This window comes from Ctenopharyngodon idella, chromosome 12, assembly GCF_019924925.1.
Source record: "Ctenopharyngodon idella isolate HZGC_01 chromosome 12, HZGC01, whole genome shotgun sequence".
NCBI lineage: Eukaryota > Metazoa > Chordata > Actinopteri > Cypriniformes > Xenocyprididae > Ctenopharyngodon > Ctenopharyngodon idella.
Window position 1 is genome coordinate 15,417,779 of NC_067231.1, and position 21,658 is coordinate 15,439,436.

A 21,658-nucleotide genomic window follows, 5' to 3' on the forward strand; every position below is an offset into this window, starting at 1 on the left:
AGTAATTAATGACAGAATTTTCAATTTTTGGGTGAACTAACCCCTTAATATTTGTGACCACCATGAGTTTCTTTATGAGGATTCTTCAATACTTATTTTGTGTTTAAACAAATAAATTTAAAAAGCATGGAACATCATGAAGGTAAGGAAAAGAATCTTTTTTTTTTTCCTCGGTGAAGAATTCCTTTACATTACTTGACATGCAAAATGTACTAGTGCTCTAAGGTGATGCTCCAAAGTAACGCTAAAAGGCTAACAAAATTGAATCCTGTATTGTAAAAACTAGCAAATAATCATCTATAGACACTTTTCACATTTCCGGGGTTCTCAGAAGTGGAAATCGTGATAGTTGGGTAAACTTCCATAATGGTGAACAGTAGATACTCAAAAAAATATTGAGATTGACTATAGAAGTCATAAGAGAGAATGATGTGAAATTTGTCATCACTCCCTCTGTCGTTGTATTAGAAACACCCTGGCAGCAGTGTTTTGTAATTTACTGCCAATGTAATATAACAAAGTATAGCGTTAAAAAATGGAAATATTAAAAACTTTACTATATTTGTGATGTTGATAACTGAGGGAATGTGTCATCACTGTCTGTGAAAAGACTTAATCAACCAACCAATCATTGGCTCTGCCACTGGTAATAAGTGACCTTACTAATCTACAGAATTGATTCTCAACTCCAGACCAGGAGACCCACGGCATTAACACTCTGAATGTCTCCCTTGAACCACTGATCTACAGAGCAGGAGATGGAGTGATAGATTTGATCTGTCCATGGACCCAATCAATACTGTCCGTGTGGCCACTGGATGATCAGCATGTGACAAAACAGGAACAGCCTCGCATTAGGAGCTACAATGTAGATGTCAGCTGACCACATCACAGATCAGCCTACACTATTAGTAAACTCTGCAGCCATTCTAAGACACAACAAAAGAATAAATATCACCTACCTCAAGGTTTTTGTTTGCTTTTTGTTGATTATCATTTTGAATGCTATGTCATGTACTTGTATGCTATAAATGAGCCCAAAAGAATAGCAATGTAGAATGTATTTATTTATTTATTTATTATAGGTGCAGTCGTGCGCCTAATGGTTAAAGAGTCAGACTGGTAACCCGAAAGTTGCGAGTTCGAGTCTCAAATGACTGAGTTGCCCTTGAGCAAGGCACCTAACCCCCAATTGCTCCTCAGGCACCACAGCAAAAATGGCTGCCCACTTCTCGGTTGTGTGTGTCCACAGTTTGCAGTATGTGTGTTCACTACTCACCACTCCTAATGTGTGCACACTAACTGGAAAAATTCTGAGTATGGGTTACCATACTTGGCCTTCACTTGTCACTTTCATTTTTTACAAGTGCCTCTTGGCGTTCTCTTTGAGCTCTTGTCTTCAAGTCTTATATGGTTTTTGGTTGCCAGAGAGGGATGAGTATTGGCATTTTATCAGTGTCATCTCTTCTGAACTTCTTGGGTGGACCCTCACACCTGGAATCTTCCACAGAGGGGGTAAGTCCGTAGTGTGCCATCAAAGGACATTTCTTAGCCTTGGTGGGCTCATCTCGTCTGAAGGGGATGACCATTGACACATTAGGATTGTGAGATGAGGATGCCACCTGAGGTCTGCTCTGGTGTCTACCAGAGTGCTGAAGTTTGATAATTGTTGACACAAAGTCATGGCAACGTGTCACATATCCTTTAAACTTCTTGCTGGATGGACCCTCAAAAGCAGAACCGTCCACAGAGCATTCAAGGGACTTAATTGCAGGACATTTCTTCACTTTGCGGTCTTCTCCATTCAGTTGAGCCTGATCCTCAATTACAGCAAAACAAAGAGAAAAGTCCTGCTTCTCTACCTTGCAGTCAGCTGCTTTTTGGTGTCCATGGCTAGAGGTGTGTTTCCTCTTGCATCTCTTCTCACTGTCCAGGTCCTGTGGTCTTTCAAGGACACTCAGTCCAGGGCTGCTCATCCAAAGCTTGAATAAATGTTGGGTGCCCGCTGAGAGACTCTGGCACAGTGAAGCTCTTTGAGAGAACTCTTAGGATGTGACATTCTGTCCTAGATGGAGCATCATTCTTCACGATATTGTAAGCCATATTTTGAAGAATTAAAGATTTCAGTATAGAAAACAGAGAGTGCTATCCAAAACAAGAACTACATTTACTTCACACCACAATTCTAATTTGTCCTGCAAAGCAGTTAAAGCGTGTTGAAATTTCGGACCTCTATAATGTCATAGAGCTACAGCTCAGTATTCCTTGTCCGTCTGACATCATTTCTAATGCTATATTGATTCAGTGATGTAATATTGATTTTTTTTTAATGAGTAACTGCATGTATAGTCTATATATATATATATATATATATATATATATATATATATATATATATATATATATATATATATATATATATATATATAGAAAGGTAGATCTACGGTGCTGCAATATTTTGCATCCTTATTGTGCAGATTATTTTACAGGTAAAATAAAAGTGAATTCAATGGGATTTTTTTTTTTGTTTTTTTGTTTTAAACCAAAGAAATATCCAACTATATGGAATATTTCTGAGTGTAGTAAGTGAGTTACTGGTCAATATGGGAATAAAAAAAAAATAAAAAATTCACAAACTTACAAGGAAAAATAATTTTGCATTTTAAATGAATGAAACAATGCACTCAAATACGCTTTGTTTGGTTGGGAGATATTTATGAACTGAAGTGATGACTTGGTCTAGATTTTTTGTGTTTTTGCTTTGAAAGCAAAAAGCACCAGGTTTGAATTGTATTAATTTAGAAAAAAATATCTAAGCTAATACTTTATTTGACCTTCCTGTTGGGTGGGCAAGTGGCCCTTGGTCTCACTAGTGGTTCTTCATCAGAATGTATCCACTCCATCAAGGCCATATGGAATCTGAGAGAGTCTTTGAGAGAACAGATGGCCCTCTAGAAAAAAAAAAAAAAAAAAACTACAACACTAACAGCAGAGGCAGAGTACACACACACCCACCCACACAAACGCACATGGCTGGCAGTTGTTGGCTGCTATAAGCACACATTAGACATAATCTTTGCACTCAGGTATCCAGGCCGAACGCAGGTAGAAGAGAAACGACTAAAGTTAGGTGCTGTATGAGTCTGGCAGATAATGACGCAGAAGGTGATGATAACTAATGCAGACAGAGTTCAATTTCTCAACTCTTTCTTCCCTGTGGAACAGATATGATTGGATTTACAGTACAGTAGGAATCAGATTATAGGCCCAGGTATCCACATTCTGCTCTGTCTCGTGCAAAGTTGAGCGCGCAAACCAGTGGACCTTCCTTTTCAAGCACTCAAATTACTCGCACATGTGCTGTTGTCCGTGTGGACAGTATACTTTCAGCTTAAAGGGGTCCTTTTATGCTTTTTTACATTTTCAACTTTCTTTAATGAGTTATTCTTGATATCAGTAAGCACTGTTTTTGAACTCCCTAAAACTAGTGTTAATTTAGTCAGCTATTTTTAACTTAGTCTTAGTCCTGTGTCAAAAGTACTTTTTATTTTTTATCATATATAGTCAAGTCAACCTTGTCCTGTTTTTGTTTAGTCAAGTTTCAGTCAAAATGTCGGAATGTCTGGGCATTTTAGTCTAGTTTTAGTCAGTCACATTTGTCATGCTGCATAATGGTTAGACTGATAACAATGGTTATTTTGCTCAAAATCATAATCGCAACAATTGTCATTTGAGAATTTTTTTTTTTACATTTCATTAGAATTATTGCACTTTCACCTGTAAGCACAAATCAGTAGAATGTCAATTCATATGCATGGTTTATTTTACCTCATTTAGTGTACTATAGGCTATTTATCATATAAATTAACACTCTCGACATTATGAAAATGTTTTTCCATTTACACAGCAAAAAAGACTTTGTATTGTCACACAGAGGTTGCACAAGTGCATTTATTCAGCAGCCACAATCGCAAACAATAGCCAAGATCCATGTTTGGATTCATTACAGTTTATCACTGAGAAGGTTTGATCGCAGATTGCAAATGGCGCAAGTGGCTCGTGAGTGACATAACAGAGACTGACTGAATGACACTTTTATTATAGCACAATATCTCAAATAGAGATCGCTACACTACAGCTTACTTGTTTGTTGGTGTTTTCAGATCATTTGCGCTTCTTCTGCAGTGTAGAGAAAGCATGTGCACACGATTGCCAGATTGCAAAGATTAAGTAAAACACCGGACAGAAAATGTATCTTTTAACGGAAAAGCTCTGATTGTGAGATTTAAACTCTTTACATCTACCGTAAGCATGAAATATCGTATTAAAGGCTTGTATAGCAGTCTGTAATATTTTGTCTCCTCTTTTATTACGATAAAAATAAAGAGATTTTAGAATTTTTTTTATTTTTTAACTATATATTTTAGTCTCGTCTTTTTTCGTAAACAATATTTCATGTTGATATAGTCACAGTTATCACTGAAAAAAAATAATTTACATGATTTAATAGTGTACATTTTGTGAGGTTCATTGATTCATGATTTATTCATCCAAAACATCCATTCACCCAATATGTTCTTAAATTCAATTCAACTTCATATATGTGTTATGTGATTGAATCATTAGACTGTACTAGATCGTCAACAGCCTATTGGCTAACAATAGTGCACACACTAACACGTTAAATGTTAGCTTTCAGCACAAAGCAGAAATTTAATGTGAAGCACCAGTCCACAGCCTATGCAAATGCCCCACTCTTCTCTATAATGGTAACCCAGTGAAATTTAAAACATTCTAATAATTCCAATATAAGTGAACACTGAACACTATTAAACACTATCAAGCATCCCCCATTTTCATCTTACTGCAAAACACATAAAATATATATAACATCTAATTTTTAAACATTTTCTCTCTTGATCCACCCATATGCAATGCATGCTGGGAACTAACAAGCACTGTCCATTTTCAGTTAATGGAACAAAATTCATTCATGTAATCTCAACACAAACAGATTAAGTAAACTTCAGTATTAGATATATTTAAATGGATTGAACACAATGAAATTAAGTTAGGACAAAATGTGTAGGAATTGTTGCTTTAGCTTATTTTAATTAAGTAATTTGAACAAGCAGCAAAAATATTTTTTTTTCAGCAATTGTTTAAAGCTGCTGTCTGTAAGATTTGCCTCTTAGTGATACTTCGGAATCACAGATTGTAGTCTTGAGGTATGACCAAAATAGGAATTTTCATCGGAAAATGTCATCTGAACAGGTAAGTAACATGTCTGCCACTTTTGTTCTGACCAACTGAGGGAAAAAGCATTAGCCTACAATAATGGTGATTAAATCTAACGATCGCTTAGCTCATATCACATGAAACCATGCAAATTATTATTGTTGTTATACTTTGTTCTCAAATTGTTAATGTTAACAACTTAAGCATTGCGTGACTGTGTATTTAGTGTGTATTAGTGTTACCTGTAGATTTCAATTTCTGTAGCCACTCCGCAGTCCGAAGTCTTTTGCTTTTTGACCACGGCTGAATCTCCAGTTATCACTGATGATTGTCATTTGGATCTTTCTGGATTACAATCTGCCATCAAAATGATAAGTTTAATTATTGCAGCTGCTGTAAAAAAAAGGCTATAAATGATCCGCTACCAGTAGCATCCTATATGCATAGTCTAGCTGGATCTCCTTCCTTCTGTTTACAGACGTGACGTAATGACGCAAAGACGAAGGTGAGGCCTGGTTGAGTTGCATTAGTAATGTGTTGAAACTCACGGTTATGGAAAGTGTTGTGACATTTCAAAAACACGCTCGAAGCGGTTGACTAATTACAACACACTGGTCCATCCGACCAATCAGGGCACACTGCACTTTTCGGAAGGAAGGGCTTAGAGACCAGAACCTAACAGAGCGTTACTGACAGACTGGAAAGAGAGGTGCTGCAGCAATGTGAATCGTAAAAAATAATGTTTTTTGAACATTCAAGCATAAAAACCTATTCTAGTAGACACAAGAAAACAAAATCAAGACTTTGAAAAACCTTTAAGAATGACTGAATTTAATTATACTCTATAAAATAATGTAGTCAGATAAAACAATGGCCCACATTTGGAGAGCCAAGATCCAAAAATGGGCCACAAGTCAATTCTGATGGGGAAAACAAAGCTAAATGCAAATAATATAATGCAACTTATCACTGGAAACTCTTTTGCCAAGTAAGGGTAGCGTAAAAAAAAAAAAAAAAAAAAAATTCACACACAATGCTGTAAAGATGATGTACTGCACTTGAGCAAATGGTTTTCAGTTTCTAGACATCAGGTACATTCTCTTTTTTTCCCTGTGCAGAGTGCTGCAGTGTGTTCTGGGCATGATTAGAACACCGCTGGCAAAAGCCGTGTCTAAAGATGACGAGGATGAAACCGACACTTTGGGTTGCGGGAGAAAGACGCCACTGTTCTGTGCATTAGAGGTGGAGAAAGTGAGAGAAAGAGCGAGAGGGAAACAGGTTACACTGTTACACAGCTACAGTGGCACTCGCGCTCTGACATACATACTGATTCAATAACGCTCAGGTTTCCTCACAGAGCTGTCGTCTGTAATCTCCTGTAATGCTATACAGTAGCTGATCTTTGAACGTGAGATTGTTTTACTGAATTCAGCTCAATGAACTTTATAAGCATCAACTTTAAACATAACCAATATGAACGAATGCATCAAAAACGTGATAATTTATGAGTCAGGATTCATGATTCACTTCCTTCTTCCTTCCATCAAACTCTATTAAAATAAGAATTTACTTTTTCACACCTTACTGCTGCAGCCCACAGTGACAGCTCAGATGCCACAGGATTGAGTGGAAAGAGAGAAGGTTAGAGATAAAGAAAGAGACAAGAACAAAGGAAGAAAAGACTGGAAGGTATAGAGGAAAGAGGTGCTGGAAGATAACATTACCTGAAGGGCTTTGTGTTACAAAAAAGCCTCAATTAACCAACACAGGAAGAACACCTGTGACCGCACATCTGCGAGTGAGGCCAGTGGTGATATTGCACGCTTAAATGCTCTGTGGTGTGAGCAAACTTGACGTTCACACACTAGAGGAAGTTAATATCTGTGTCAACACTGCAAAAAAATCCTTGAAAATAACAACAAGATACTTTTTTTTTTTGAGAAGCAAAATTGCGTAAGATAAGATTTGTTTAAATCTGGGGTAGGAAAAAAATAATTGTATGAGTCAAAATCTGCTAAAGGGGTAATGATGTAAAAATGTATCATCTTTAGGGCTGGGCGATAAATGATGATATATCGAGATCGCGATAAAATGTACGTCGATAACAATGATATGCTCTGGACATTTTTACGCAATATGGATTAATCTAACAGCCAGTCACACAGCAGAAATAAAGCAACAACAGCCAGTGAGTGCATGTCGCTAATAAGTGATTTCTGCATGTTTCTGTTGAATAAACAACGTGGTTTCATGGTTTTCGACACAAACTCACACACATGTGACGATCACTGTGTTTTCTGCATCTGCCGTCTCAATATATGAGGACATGAACACATGAACTTCATCTCCAGAGCTGATTCTGAAAGTCACTTCAATTGAAACTAAAACTTAAAGATCTTCACGACAAACCATCAAAATAAAAAGTTTGGTTTAACTTTAAGAAATTATGACAGAAATATATCATAAAATATTAATATATTTTTCATCCATGTTTTAAATGTATAAAGTTATGTTGTGTAGCATCTTATTTGATAAAAAAATAAATAAAAATAAAAATGCAATGTTTTGCTGTAAATTAATTGTTATATTTTCATTACATTTTAAAAGTTTGATTAAATTGTTAAAGTTTATATACATTTGTATTAAATCATAAAACACGGGATCCCCAAAAAATAAAATGGAAAACACAGAATTTAGGGAAAAATAAAATGGATTTCATGGGGCCCTAATTTAAAAGGTAGCTACTCTGTGGAGTAGCTACCTGTGAACAAACAAGTTTGCATGTTTATATTCATTCTCAAGGTCAAACAAATACGTGGAAAGTATTTTCTCCCTCATTAATAGTAAATGAACATTGTGATAAATATAGATATCGTATGATATGGAAAATTCCCAATAAATTTCAGCGTAATTATAAAACATGCTGGAGATGTTCATGCTGGAAAGCTTTTTGCGTAGTTCATAATACTTAATTTAGTCTATTTAGTGGCTTAAAAAAATTACATGTTACTCTGAGACTGACATGTTTGGCTTGTCAAAAATGTTACATTCAGCTGTTGCAAATTTGTTGACTTTAGAAAATTAAGTTCATTTTTTTTTTTTTTTTTAACCAGGAAAAGAGTGGTTTTAATGAAAAGTGTTTTTATTGTCTCTTTTATTGTCAAAAATATTCTATTTAAACCCATGAAAATGCAGATCTTGTTGTAAATAATGTTTTAAAACTGTTGTTCTATTATTACCTTTTTCCAACATACATCAAAAATGTTTCTCGAGCACCAAATCAGCATATTAGAATGATTTCTAAAGGATTTATGTGACAGTGAATACTGAAGTAATGGCTACTAAAAATTCAGCTTTGCCATCACAGGAATAAATGAAATTTTAAAATATATTAAAACAGAAAATGTTTATTTCAAACTATAATACTATTTCACAATTTTAGTATTTTTTTTACTGTATTATTGATCAAATAAACACAGTCTTGGTGAACTTAAGAGTCTTCTTTCAAAAACATATAAAAATCTCACCAATCCCAAACTTTTAAATTATAGTGTATATTCTCTCTCTCTGTATAAAAAAAAAGTATGAATACCTCACATAATAATATATCTCCAGTTTTGAGGCTGTTTAGGTAAGATTTTGACTGAAACGGAATAATGATTTTTGCAGCAAAAGAGCTGGAGATGCAAAAAGACAAATCTACTAAAATCAACCTTCTTTATCGTATAAATACGCAAAGTTAAACCAAACGAGTTCCCAAAAAAGCATTATCTATTCAGGTCCAATTTTACAGCTAAGAGGGAAAGAGAGAAGGAGAGAGGGAGTAAGTAGAGAAAAAGATTGACATATTGGAAGAGAAACAAAAAATGGTAAAGAATGGAGAGTAAAAGGAGGGGCTGTGCACCTGAGACACACGGCGAGGGACGCCGCAGGAGGCGAGGGACGCTGAGGGAGTCTGATTAAGTGGTGCGGCTGAATGGCTTCCATTCTTCCTCAGCACTCTCTATGACTCTGGTTTCACAGGAGGAATGCTGCTTATAGAGTCAGAAAGACACACACACACAGCAAAAAGGCAGTGGCTCTCTGTCAAGAGCGTATCATTCATGGGAGGTAGCGCTCTCTCAGACAAACAGTCACGCCTGGGAGATTCCGTGAGGCCTTTGGGCCTCGTTCCATCGTGCTTTAGTAAACGTCATGCTGCCATGCCTTCTTCTCTCAACACGCCATCATTTGAACAGATGAGGTAAATATTGTGCCTCCTCCACCTAAATCACTCCAGCAGCGACCGGCAGTCATCCGCCAATCCCCACATGACCGGCACAGTACCCTAGTCCCGCCTATAGGGGCCCAAACACAAACAAACCACCTATACATTAAAGGGTTACTTCACCCAAAAATGAAAATTATGTCATTAATTACCCTCATGTCATTTCACACCAGTAAGACCTTCGTTCATCTTCAGAATAAAATCCGATAGCTCAGTGAGGCCTCCACTGCCAGCAAGTTAATTTCCTTCTTGAATGCACAGAAAGGTACAAAAAACATATTTAAAACAGTTCATGTGACTACAGTGGTTCAACCTTAATATTATAAAGCGACAAGAATACTTTTTGAGCACCAAAAAACCAAAATAACGACTTTATTCAACAATATCTAGTGATGGCCGATTTCAAAACACTGCTTCATGAAGCTTCAAAGCTTTACAAATCTTGTTTCGAATCAGTGGTTTGGAGCACCAAAGTCACATGATTTCAGTAAATGAGGCTGCGTTACGTCATAAGTGTTTTGAAATTTCAATGGTTCGCGTGACTTAGGCAGTCTGATACACGCTCCGAACCACTGATTCGGGAAAAAAAAAAAAGATTTGTAAAGCTTTGAAGCTTCATGAAGCAATGTTTTGAAATCGCCCATCACTAGATATTGTTGAATAAAGTATCTTAATTTGTGTTCCAAAGATGAACGCAGGTCTTATGGGTGTGGAACGACATGAGGGTGAGTAATTAATGCCAGATTTTTCATTTTTGGGTGAACTAACCCTTTCAATCATTTCACTAGGGGGAAGAGCAGCAGATTAAAGGTTTGTCAAACCCTCAACATAACAGATAACAACGTCTTCATTAGACTACCTTCATCAGTACTTTGTCAATCTAGGATCTGAAGAGATCATCTTATTCTGATACACTGCATCCTATCCTTTATTCTCCGCAATTGATCCACTAAACACGGGTGATCACAGTTGCACAGAATCTCTACATATTGCCACAGCATCTGAGATAAATATTGAGGATTGTAAAATATTTATTTTCTTTTTATAACACAATAATTGTGGGACCTTACTGCAACTTGCCACTTTTTAATTTAATTTTTATTCGTAATTATTGACAACATTATTTACGACAACATTTATTTTACACAAAGATCCCAGAGAGGCATCTCTGGAGAGAAAGAGAGAGAGAGAGAGAGAGAGAGAGAGAGAGAGAGAGAGAGAGAGAGAGAGAGAGAGAGAGGAGAGAGGGAGAGGGAGAGAGAGAGAGGGGATTTACAGTCAATTTTAGCATAAGGATATAGGCGATAGGGAATAGATTGCTATCATTATTTTCTTCAAAATGCCCATCCCTACTACAGACACTGCTAAATTCCCAGTTTTCCATAATGAGGCAAAACATTACCAACATTAGCATTTCTTGGGATTTAGCATTGTTAATGTTACACAGGTTTATTTACAAGACTGCCACCATTCTTGGCTTTTACCCAAGATCTCATTTAGGTCATATCAAATAATCTGACTGGCAACAATCGTAAAGGACAGGGAAAAACACACACAGTGCATTTTTTACTAGGGGGGAAAATGAAAGCAGGATTAAAGGGAGAGTTCAACCAAAAATGAAATTCTGTGGTTCACTCACTCGTTTTGATTTGTGTTTGTTAATCTTCAGTTGAAATGCTAGTCTCCCTTTCTGTGATGAGACGATGGAGGTGAGGAGCTGACACAATATCATATACACAACAGTCAAGGTCTTTCATACCCTCACGTTGATTAAAAAGAGAACATTTTCCATCTCTTTGTCTCTTCCTCAAACCTTCCTTCTCTCACCTCCACTACACACCAGCTGTTCAGACTAATAAGCATTTTATCAATGAATGAATTATTGCTCATAACACAATTAATGGGCAATTTTGTTTAAATTTAGAAATAAACTGCAGCTGTTCTCTGTTTACTCAGAAGCTCAGAACAGAGATGTTTTTCTTTGAGTATGAGAGAAGGAACAAAGAAAGTCAGAGACCAGGTTTAGAGGACAGATTTATAATGTCGAAGCAGATTTATAATGTCGAAGCAGACCCAACTGGGGCTTCTTGAGGAAATATTGTTGCAAAAAACAGGCTTTAAAAAGTGCAAACAGCATTTTCAATTTACTCACTGTGATTTACATTAAAAAAAAATTTAAATACTTTCTCAAAAAAACCTTCACTTTAAAAAATGCTGGGTTAAAAACAACCCAAGTTGGGTTAAAAATGGACAAACCCAGTGATTGGGTTGTTTTGATCCAGCAGTTGGGTTAAATGTTTGACCAACCTACTGAGCAGTTTTATTTAACTCGACTATTGATTAAAAATTACTATATGGCTGGCTTAAAATGAACCCAAAATAGGTTGAAAAATAAAAATCAGACATAATTACTAGAGGAAACAGTAATAATCAAAAGGTAAACATTTATTAATAGGCAATTTAATAAATGTTTATTATGTAATCATTATTAAACTTACTAATAAATGTTCATTTATTGAACATAATAATAAATGTTAATTTCCAACCTATTTTGGCTTAAATTTAAATACAGGATAGTATATAGTAATTTTTAAACAATAGTTGAGTTAAATAAAACTACCCAGCAGATTGGGTCAAACATTTAAACATTTAACCCAACTGTGAGTGTACAGTATTCTGTCTACACTGCTAATCACTCAATTTGTTTTTGTTTTTTGTTAATAACTATAGAAAGATGAACAAAAACAATATATTGAGCATTTAATTCTGTAAGCACAACCTCTTAATTGGATCTTCTATTATTTCTAAAAAAAAAAAAATTACGCCATATTTGTTAATGCATGAAAGCTCAAGGATAAACTAAGTATTTTTACATCCATTTATGGTTATTCAGAAGAGAATATGAAGTAGTATGCATGTGCACACAGTCCTACACAACTTATGAATTAAATAGTGACATACAGATGGTTTTATACATCTAAAAGTAATCTGTGTGGATTTACCCATCACAGTCAGAACATTCCACTATGTTGTTCTCAACAATGATTGATGTTAACATGCAGAATGATCATCAATACTTGTTAAATCTTTACAAAAAAAATAATAATAAATTTATATATATATATTATATATATATATGCTTCAACACATGGCCACTATTCTATCATTTATATTTATATCTACTATCGACCATAATCTGTATGTCTTGGTCTGTGCCCTAAACGGCGGGTGCAGGTAAACAGGTTAAAATCAGCCCATAAACAGTCAGTCTCATGTCAAAGCAACTCTTTGCATGTTGTGTTTATAATGCACCATTAGAAGAGGCTATGAATGCAAATGGTGGCGACCTTGTCATGATAACCAGTTCTGGCCAGGTGTGCAGATAAACTGGTTAAACAGGTGCTGATAAATTATGCATTACTGAACATATCACAACAGAGCATACACACATGTGTTATTTTATTCTCACAAAATGTTCACTCCACTGTGTTTTAATAAATTTAGCCTGTGTTTAAAAAATAATGTGTAAAGAAAACACAGTTATGCAGATAGAGATATGAATAAAACCTCACTTTGTGTATCTTTATTATAGAGAAACACTCAAACACTAATTACATTTAGCTAATGTTTCAAATGTCCTTTTATGGAAATGAAGATTTGCCCTGGTATTGATCAAGATTTTAATATCTTCATCCCAAATCAAAGAGGTCCCTTTAAAGTCAACATGAAATTTAAAAAGAAAATGTGAAGAGTATTAAATGACAAAAAAGGTGCAAAGTTAAACTTTATGCATTTAATTGCTATGTAAAAAGTGGTCGTTTATGTAAGCAATAAGGTACGAGAGGCTGTGCTGTATCGTATCTTATTCGTGATACAGCAGCCTTGAGTACCTTATTGCTTTTATAAAACGGTTACCACACAATACCAATATTAAAGTCAGAAATATGTATCAATGCAACTTTCATGAAGTAAACTTTTTCTAAAAGCCTTCCTTCCGCCGGAAAAAATAGTCCCTGACCGTGAACAGCAACAGAAGTTACATTTTCACGCCATTAGATGGCGGCAAAGACTGTCTTTATGAGTGAGTCAGTCAGTAGCGAAGACTTTTATATTGAATTGTTTTGAAAACGGAACAAGACGCAACTGACAAATGCTTTGACTAGCGCTGTTAGTCATATGAAAACCCCTTAAATGTTAAAAGGACAAGATTATACATCAGACATTTAAACAGATTTTTTATTATGAACATAGGACTGACCTGAAGGAAAATGCTAAATCTGAAAGCAGGTAATAAACTCGCTCACTTGATCTTTTTCTCACAACACTCATCTACATAATACAGTAAGCTTCAATGAACAATATCAACTGAGAACATACAGTTTACATTGCTAAGAGTGGTTGCTAAGGGTGTTGTGTAGCGATACACAGAACCGTTGGGTGAAGCGGTCATAGCCGTGTTTTATCGTGAATAAAACACAGCTATTGACCAATCAGAATCAAGGACAGGAACTAACCGTTTTATAAAATATATTATTCCATACATTTGGAAAACTGAAAATCATTCAGAGTCAGACCAGGAACATGCATTAAGAAAGTAAATAGTTGATTTTCATTTCATGCTAACTTTAAGTGAAAACATGCTACAAGAGGGAGCCGATACACAGGCCTTGTGTGTGTGAGTATGTGTTCGTGGGGTCTGTACTGCTTCAGCGCAGCAATAAAAGGATCATACGCATTGAATAAAACATCTAAGCTCCTCGGCGGGGCACTAAGTTCCTCGTGAGCAGCCTAGGCTTTGATGCCCCACGCTGCTACATGCATCTTACGATCTATGGTTACACTTGCCTTTTCATGTCTCACCACATCCTGCTTTTTATCTCATGCCACAGCTTCTCTGACAGGTAGCTTCATGACGCTAAACCCTGACAGGTTACTTGGGAAATTTGATAAACTGACAGTACAAAACCTACAATGTCAGTAACATCCATCGACAATGAGTCATCTGTAATCCTGAAGTTTCATACATGGCTAGGCTACATCTGCAAACAGAAAAACCCACTCGTGTTTGCATTAAACTAAACTAACAAGGACTTTTGCTGCACCGTGTGATCATCATCAACCCATTAACGGACATCTTAGTGATTTTGTAAGGCTTTGTACATACATTTATGTAAACCTATTAGTTAAAACATTATAACCACCTGTCTAATATGCTGTTAGTTCTCTGTGTGCCAACAAAACAGAGCAGACCCCATGAGGCATGGACTCTACAAGACCCTTAAAGGCGTCCTGTGGTATCTATCTGGCACCAAGACATTAGCAGCAGATCTTTCAAGTTGTGTAGGTTGTGAGGTGGAGCCGCCGTGGATCAAACTTGTTGGTCCAGCACATAACACAGACGCTCAATTGAATTAGGAGGGCAGGGGTCACCACCTTGAACTCTTCTTCATGTTCCTCAAACCATTTCTAAACGATATGTGCAGTGCAGCAGAATGCACTGTCCTGCTGAAAGAGGCCACTTCCATCAGGGAATGCCATTGTCATTTTGGGTGTGCCTGGTCTGCAACAATGATTAGGTAGGTCCACATGAATGGCTGGACCCAGGGTTTCCCAGCAGAACACTGCCCAGAGTGTCACACTCCTGTCATGACTCGGCTTGTCATTGTGCTTGTCGGCATCCTGGTGCCAGCACTTCCCAGGTAAACGGCGCACACGTACACAGAAAATCGGACTCATCAGATCAGACGACCTTCTTTCACTGCTCCAAGGTCCAGTTCCGATGCTTGTATGCCCATTGTAGGCTCTTTTGACAGTAGACAGGGGTCATCATAGGCACCCTGGTTGGTCTGCGGCAACGCAGCCCCATATGCAGCAGAGTGCGATGCACTGTATGTTGTGACCAAGGCTGTCACTATTGATTATTTTGGTAATTGAGTAATCAGTTTATTGACGATTAATCGAGTAATTGAATAATTTTGTTTGTGGCAATCAAAATATAACACAATAAAAAGTAAAATGATGTAAAATGATGGCTGTCAAGCGATAATTTTTAATCTAATTAATTACATGATTTGGCAATTAATTCACCTAATTAATTGCAAATTAATTGCACATCAAATTTGGCTGAGAAATTACTCCCAAAAGATAATTTAATGTCATTGTGTAAAGCATCAAATAGACATTACAAAAAGTAGCTTCAGCAAGCAATATTTAATTTGATTCAACATAGAATTTAGAATTTATTACACATACTCTTTTGGACCATGAGGGTGAGTAAATGTTGACTTCATTTTGGGTGAAGTATACCTTTTTTTATTACTATGAAAATGCAAGAATATTTTTTTAATGAAATTATTATACTCTAAATAAGAAACCAAAACTGCCAGTAGGTAGCGGTAAATGTCTGAATGATTCGTTCGTTCGTTCATTCAAGTGGCTGATTCATTCAGGAATGAAGTAGGCCTAAATGGTTCTCTTTATGAATGGTCCATTAAATCATTGGGCTTGTCGGACTTGAAGCGGCGCTGCACAGACCGATCGGTGTATGACATCAAAGTACCATGAGAGCGAGAGAGCAGACGGCTCCGTATGCTCTCGTGATACTTTGATGTCATACACCGATCGGTCTGTGCAGCGCCGCTTCAAGTCCAACAAGCTTGGTTCACCCGATTCGTTCAAAACACAGATTCAGAAATGAAATGCGCTGTGTGTTGCTCGGAGACAAACTGGTCTGCTTTGTCTTTATATTTTCATTGGCAAAATTCAGCAAAACAGACAATATTGTGTCTAAAATAACACAATATTAACTTCTTATTTATCAAACTGTTGTATAAAATCAGTATCACATTTGCACTCATGCTATTCTGGAGAAAAAAACAGCGCTCATGTGATATTGCACTCGTTGCTCATGTGATATAGCTTAAGTATATTGTATGATGTAAATATGAAACTAAAACTCAAACGGGCATTTTTTGCCCCATATCTTGAATTTTAGGGGCATTCTAACTACATTCTATAGGCTATATCACACAGTGAGTTGTTGCCCTGCATCATATTCGTCATCAATCAACTGTATGAAGTGTCAGATGACCTACGTAGGTCTGGGGCGGGGCAAGTGCGTTAAATGTGTTAATAATTTTAATGCGTTATTTTACACCCTAATTAATTAATCTAATCAACGAGTTAAATGGACAGCCCTACTTAAAGTACATGGGTATAATAACAATGAGGCTGTTATAACTAGCGTTTGATTCCATATCCCTTCCACAGACAGAAACAGTTTCAGAAATATGTTTACACCAATTAAACATACTCAAACTCAGGTCCACAACAAAAACTGTATTGTTAAAAAAAAAAACAAAAAAAAAAACATCCTACTCTGTGGTAACTCTAAAAATCTGTGCTCTGAAAGCTAGATTTAATTGCTTGTGTAAACAAAATAAATTACTGTAATAAAACAATAAACTTGCCAACATAAAGATAAACAACACATAATTAGCACAGGGCCAGAGAAATCCTGAATTATTTACTCTATTGTATCTTGCTGCAAAGCACACATTACTAGACAATACAGTGGTAACAGTGCAATAAATAATAGCATCACTTAGAAGTCATCTTTATTTTTATGAAGTAATCATTATGCATAATTGCCATATGGCATATTCCAGTACCCCACAAAGACTTAGGAAAATAAAATGTAATAAAAGTATTATCATCATCTCTCCCTGTGGTACTGAGATGGTATAGATCTCCACCCAGAGAGACTGCATTAATGAACACAGTGTTTTTTACTATTCTGTTTTTTCTTTAATTAGAACTGGATTTTCTCTTCACAGGACAACCTTTGCAGCTGGATATTGTTAATATGTTTACTAGTTTCTTGATTAATGATAGTAACATTAAACATCTAATGTCGCTGATTCTTCTGTAAACAGAGTGTATTCATTGTTGTGGATTAATTTCAATAACACGCACTGCGTAATAGTTCTGGAACACTGCAGCTGTTCTTACTGGGAGCAATGATATCTGTAGCGTAGTTACAGAGACATTTAAACAACATTAAAAGAAATAGTTAAAAAAAAAAAAAGAAGAAGAAGAAGAAGAAGAAGTAGAGCTGCACGATTAATCATAAAAAGATCACGATCTCGATTCAAGCACCCACGCGATCCTACTTTATTAATGACAACGATTCTCCCGCGTCTATTAAACATTTGACAAAATCATACCGGAACGTTCAAATCTGTGTTCGTGCTGCCAGAGCCAGAGAGAGCAGTTTTGAATCACACATCAGTTATTTCTGTGTTGCAAATATTCACATTATCACAGAAGTTTTAAGTTAAGTTTTAAGTACGATAGCAATCAAAATAGAGCAAACTACCTTTTGAAACAAAGTTGGCACGTCAAATAACGGTTGTATCAATTACATCTAATTCCACTAGGTGGCGACAGACTGTTAAAAAAATGTATTTGTCATTGAATCGTTCATTCAAAAGATTCGTTCAAAAACACTGATTCATCCAGCAATGGAACAAGTATTTATTAACGAGTCACTGAACCATTTTTTAAATAATTCATTCAAACATTTTCCAGCAATTAGAGTCAGCAATTTATATTTTCTCAGAACCTCTAGTAAATTACATTTTGTTTATTTTGTTTGGTTGTATATTCAGAATCGTGGGAGAATCGTGATCTCTATTTGAAACCAAAAAATCGTGATTCTCATTTTATCCAGAATCGTTCAGCTCTAAAATGAAGATTTACACATTTACATCAACCGTCACGTCATTCCAAACCCATTACTTTCTGTCTTCCATGGAACAGAAAATAAAAGCAATAAGCCCCAAGAAGCCGTGGTTTACAGTGAATTTATAACAGCTAAGGGGCGTTGTTAAAACCCCCTTAGCTGTTATAAATTCACAGTAAACCACGGCTTCTTGGGGCTTATTGCTTTTATAAAACGGTTACCACGCAATACAAATATTAAAGTCAAAAAATATGTATTAATGCAACTTTCATGAAGTAAAATCATTAAAAGCCTTCTTTCCGCTGAAAAAAAAATAGTCCCTGACCGTAAACAGCAACAAAAATTACATTTATTATGGCATTAGATGGCGGAAAAGATTGTCTTTATGAGCAAGTCACTCAGTCTCAAAGACTTTTATATTGAAACTTGTTGTGAATACGGAACAAAACACAAATGACAAATGCTTTGACTAGCGCTGTCGGTGTCAGCAGGGCATGGGAAAACCCATTAAATGTGAAAAAAAAAAGGACAAGATCGTAGGGGACATTCAAACGGATTTTTTTATTATGAACACAGGACTGACCTGAAGGAAAATGCTAAATCTGAATTAAATACTAAATACTCCAGTCTTCAGTGTCACATGATCCTTCAGAAATCATTTCCGCTGTTTCGGTTTTCGTGAAATATTTCTTCTTATTAAAATGTTGTGCTGCTTAATATGTTTGTGGAGAACCAGGGAAAAATCTTGTGTTTGGCTCATTTGGCATGATTTTAGTGAATCAAGTGAGCTGTTCCCTTAACCTTCAGTAACCCAGAATGCACTTCAGTCATCCTTATGCATACAACCTCCCTGAGCTTCTGTTAGGGTGATTGAGGCAGTGTAACTCAATAGATGTATGGAAGGCATATTAACATAGACAACACACACACACAAACACAACCAACTGTTATAGCTGCATGAGGTCTCCACATATCCCCCTTTTCCCCTCAACCCTGCTCCACGTCTCCATGCGAGAGCTAATCACATTGTGCCGTATATGTAATTATGTACCTCATTAACCAAATCCCAAAAGTCATTAGGGATTAACTAATATCCATACGGTTTGCCTCGCAGTTACACGCATATCTACCTTATTAATTTAGCCCCCTCCCCATCACCGCCGTTACCCGTCACCACTCCGGGCATGGCCTCCCGACGGTGCTCTGCTCAGGTCAGCGACCTTAGGAGAGGAACGCAGAGGCATATTTTCACTTAATTGGGTATTGTGGATTTAATTAAATCGCATTGAGAGGGAAATTTCAAGGTGGCACCGAGCCTGCGGACTCAACCTGAACAGCCAGACAAGACGGCCGCTCACGCTTTGTGCTCTGCCAAGGATGTGCTTATCACTCTCCCTCTATCTATAGCTTCTTTATCTTCTTTATAGCCTTATACCATCCTTAAAGCACTCTCACTCACCTTCTGTTTATGTTCGTCTCAGTCGCACACACACAATGGTGATGAGCTCACGGTATGTGTATATACTGAAAGACTGCCTTGATGATGAGACTAGATACTGTAGCAAACATGACAGGTGAAACAAAGCCAAGTTAACTACACTTAGCACTGCAAATCTAATACATGACATATTGATTATTCAAAAAAATTACAATCAATCAAATATCAATATGTGCCAAGAAAAGCCTCCAAATGAAAATAATTTAAGACCTTAAATTTTTGTGGCAGACAAGATCCTTGAATAGTTTTTCTAGACTTTTTTTAATTGCTGCTCTGTATACACATGTATATAAAATTACATCATTTAAAAAAAAAAAAAAAAAAAAAAATATGTTTGTAATATTTATTTGATAATATTTAAAATTATCTTAATTTATAATTAACAAGATTTTTTTATTGTATAAATTTAAGGTTCACTGAGCCATCGGATTTCAACAAAAATATCTTAATTTGTATTCCAAAGATGAACGAAGGTCTTACGGGTGTGGAACGGCATGAGGGTGAGTAATAAATGACATTATTTTCATTTTTGGGTGAACTAACCCTTTAACTGTTCATGTGGCTCTGCTTACATTTCAATGAATAACCAGTTTTTGTACTTTTTCCCCATTTCCTTCATAAAAAAAAAAACAAATATCATTATGAAATCTAGTATAGATATCACCTTCTGAGCCATGGAGTCAACCCCATTAAATCAATTTCCCCTAATCTGGGTAAAGCTGGCCCAGAGCAGGAAATACTTACTACAGCACAGGCCCGGGAGAAAGAACCATTGTGCTGTGATGCAAAGCCTGCGCTGAAGAGGATCTGATTAGCAAAGTGCTGCTCCTTTGGGAGCTCCGCCAGCTTCGTTCTGGCGTGTTCTGCCCAGGCAAACACCACTCCACCTGGCAGCAGACGCGCTGCTCGCGGTCCACGCCAGCCCGGGCCACACCAGGGGAAGAGAAGGGCAGCAGCACCTTACTGCAAGACTGAGGAGCCAAAATATATAGCCACCCTCACTTACACATGAAAACACACAGGTGTGCCAGTGAGAGTGGGCAAAAAGTGAAAGACCACTGGTAAATAGTTCAATCTTTTTATAAACATAAATTTAGATATATTTATGGTCAGAACAAGAACAAATACTGAGCAAGAAAATGTTGTTGAGTGCAGTGTGAGCAAGACAACTGCAAAGGTGTGACAATAATCATTGTGAAAAACGAGACCCCTCAAAGTCAATGGAAGTTGATACGTAAGCAATAAAAAGGAGTTATCAGCACAGTATCCTTTACACACTGGTAATTGGAGCAGCACACACCCTCTTGTTTCTAATTTCAAGGCAGCTGATACACATTTACTGCGCTACTGGTTAAAAAAAGCATTCATTGAAAACACTGGCACACCCCCTAAACACTCCCATTAAAACATTTACATGTGCACAGAGAGGAAGTCCTCTCTTTCCTGCGGCACAGTGGTTTCATATCCTGCTTTGTTGCCACAGCAACAGAAGGTTCACTTTTAGTTTTGGTTTAGCTTTTGATCTTTGTCTGAGTTAGCGGGCCGTTTAGCACCAGAACGTTTCTGAGAAACCCTAACTGTCCAAAGGCAAGTACTGAGTCAGAGACCTTTTTCACTTTCAGGAGAAAGAGACCAGAGAACAAGGTCTAGGATACCGAAGACAGCTCAAAACGTCCTCTGTTAACCCTGTAAAGCCAGAGATGAAATAATAGTTTCATAAAAATAGAGCAGCTTGTTGAAACTTTAGACAAAATATAAAAACTAAAGAAACTGCAAATGTGTTTTATGTTTTGTAGCATTTATTCAATAGCCCAAACTGAGCAAAAATATTAAATTTGGTGCAGATGTTGTTATTTAAATGACCAAAAAGATGAAATTCTGATAGCTTTTAATGTAGATCAATGAGATTTTT

The 21,658-nt window shown here is 36.5% G+C and overlaps 1 protein-coding gene across 3 annotated transcripts in view; it reads right to left on the bottom strand.

Annotated features, from left to right (window-relative positions):
* The window catches only part of thrab (thyroid hormone receptor alpha b), a 152,091-nt gene that overhangs the window by 55,110 nt on the left and 75,323 nt on the right, over window positions 1-21,658 (bottom strand). The window contains exon 3 of one of the 3 annotated variants that reach the window (XM_051914948.1): window positions 5,481-5,595. The exons of the other annotated variants lie outside the window; for them this stretch is intronic. The gene's annotated coding sequence lies outside the window, so the exon portion shown is untranslated. The remainder of the gene's footprint in view (window positions 1-5,480; window positions 5,596-21,658) is intronic. 3 annotated transcript variants of the gene reach the window in all.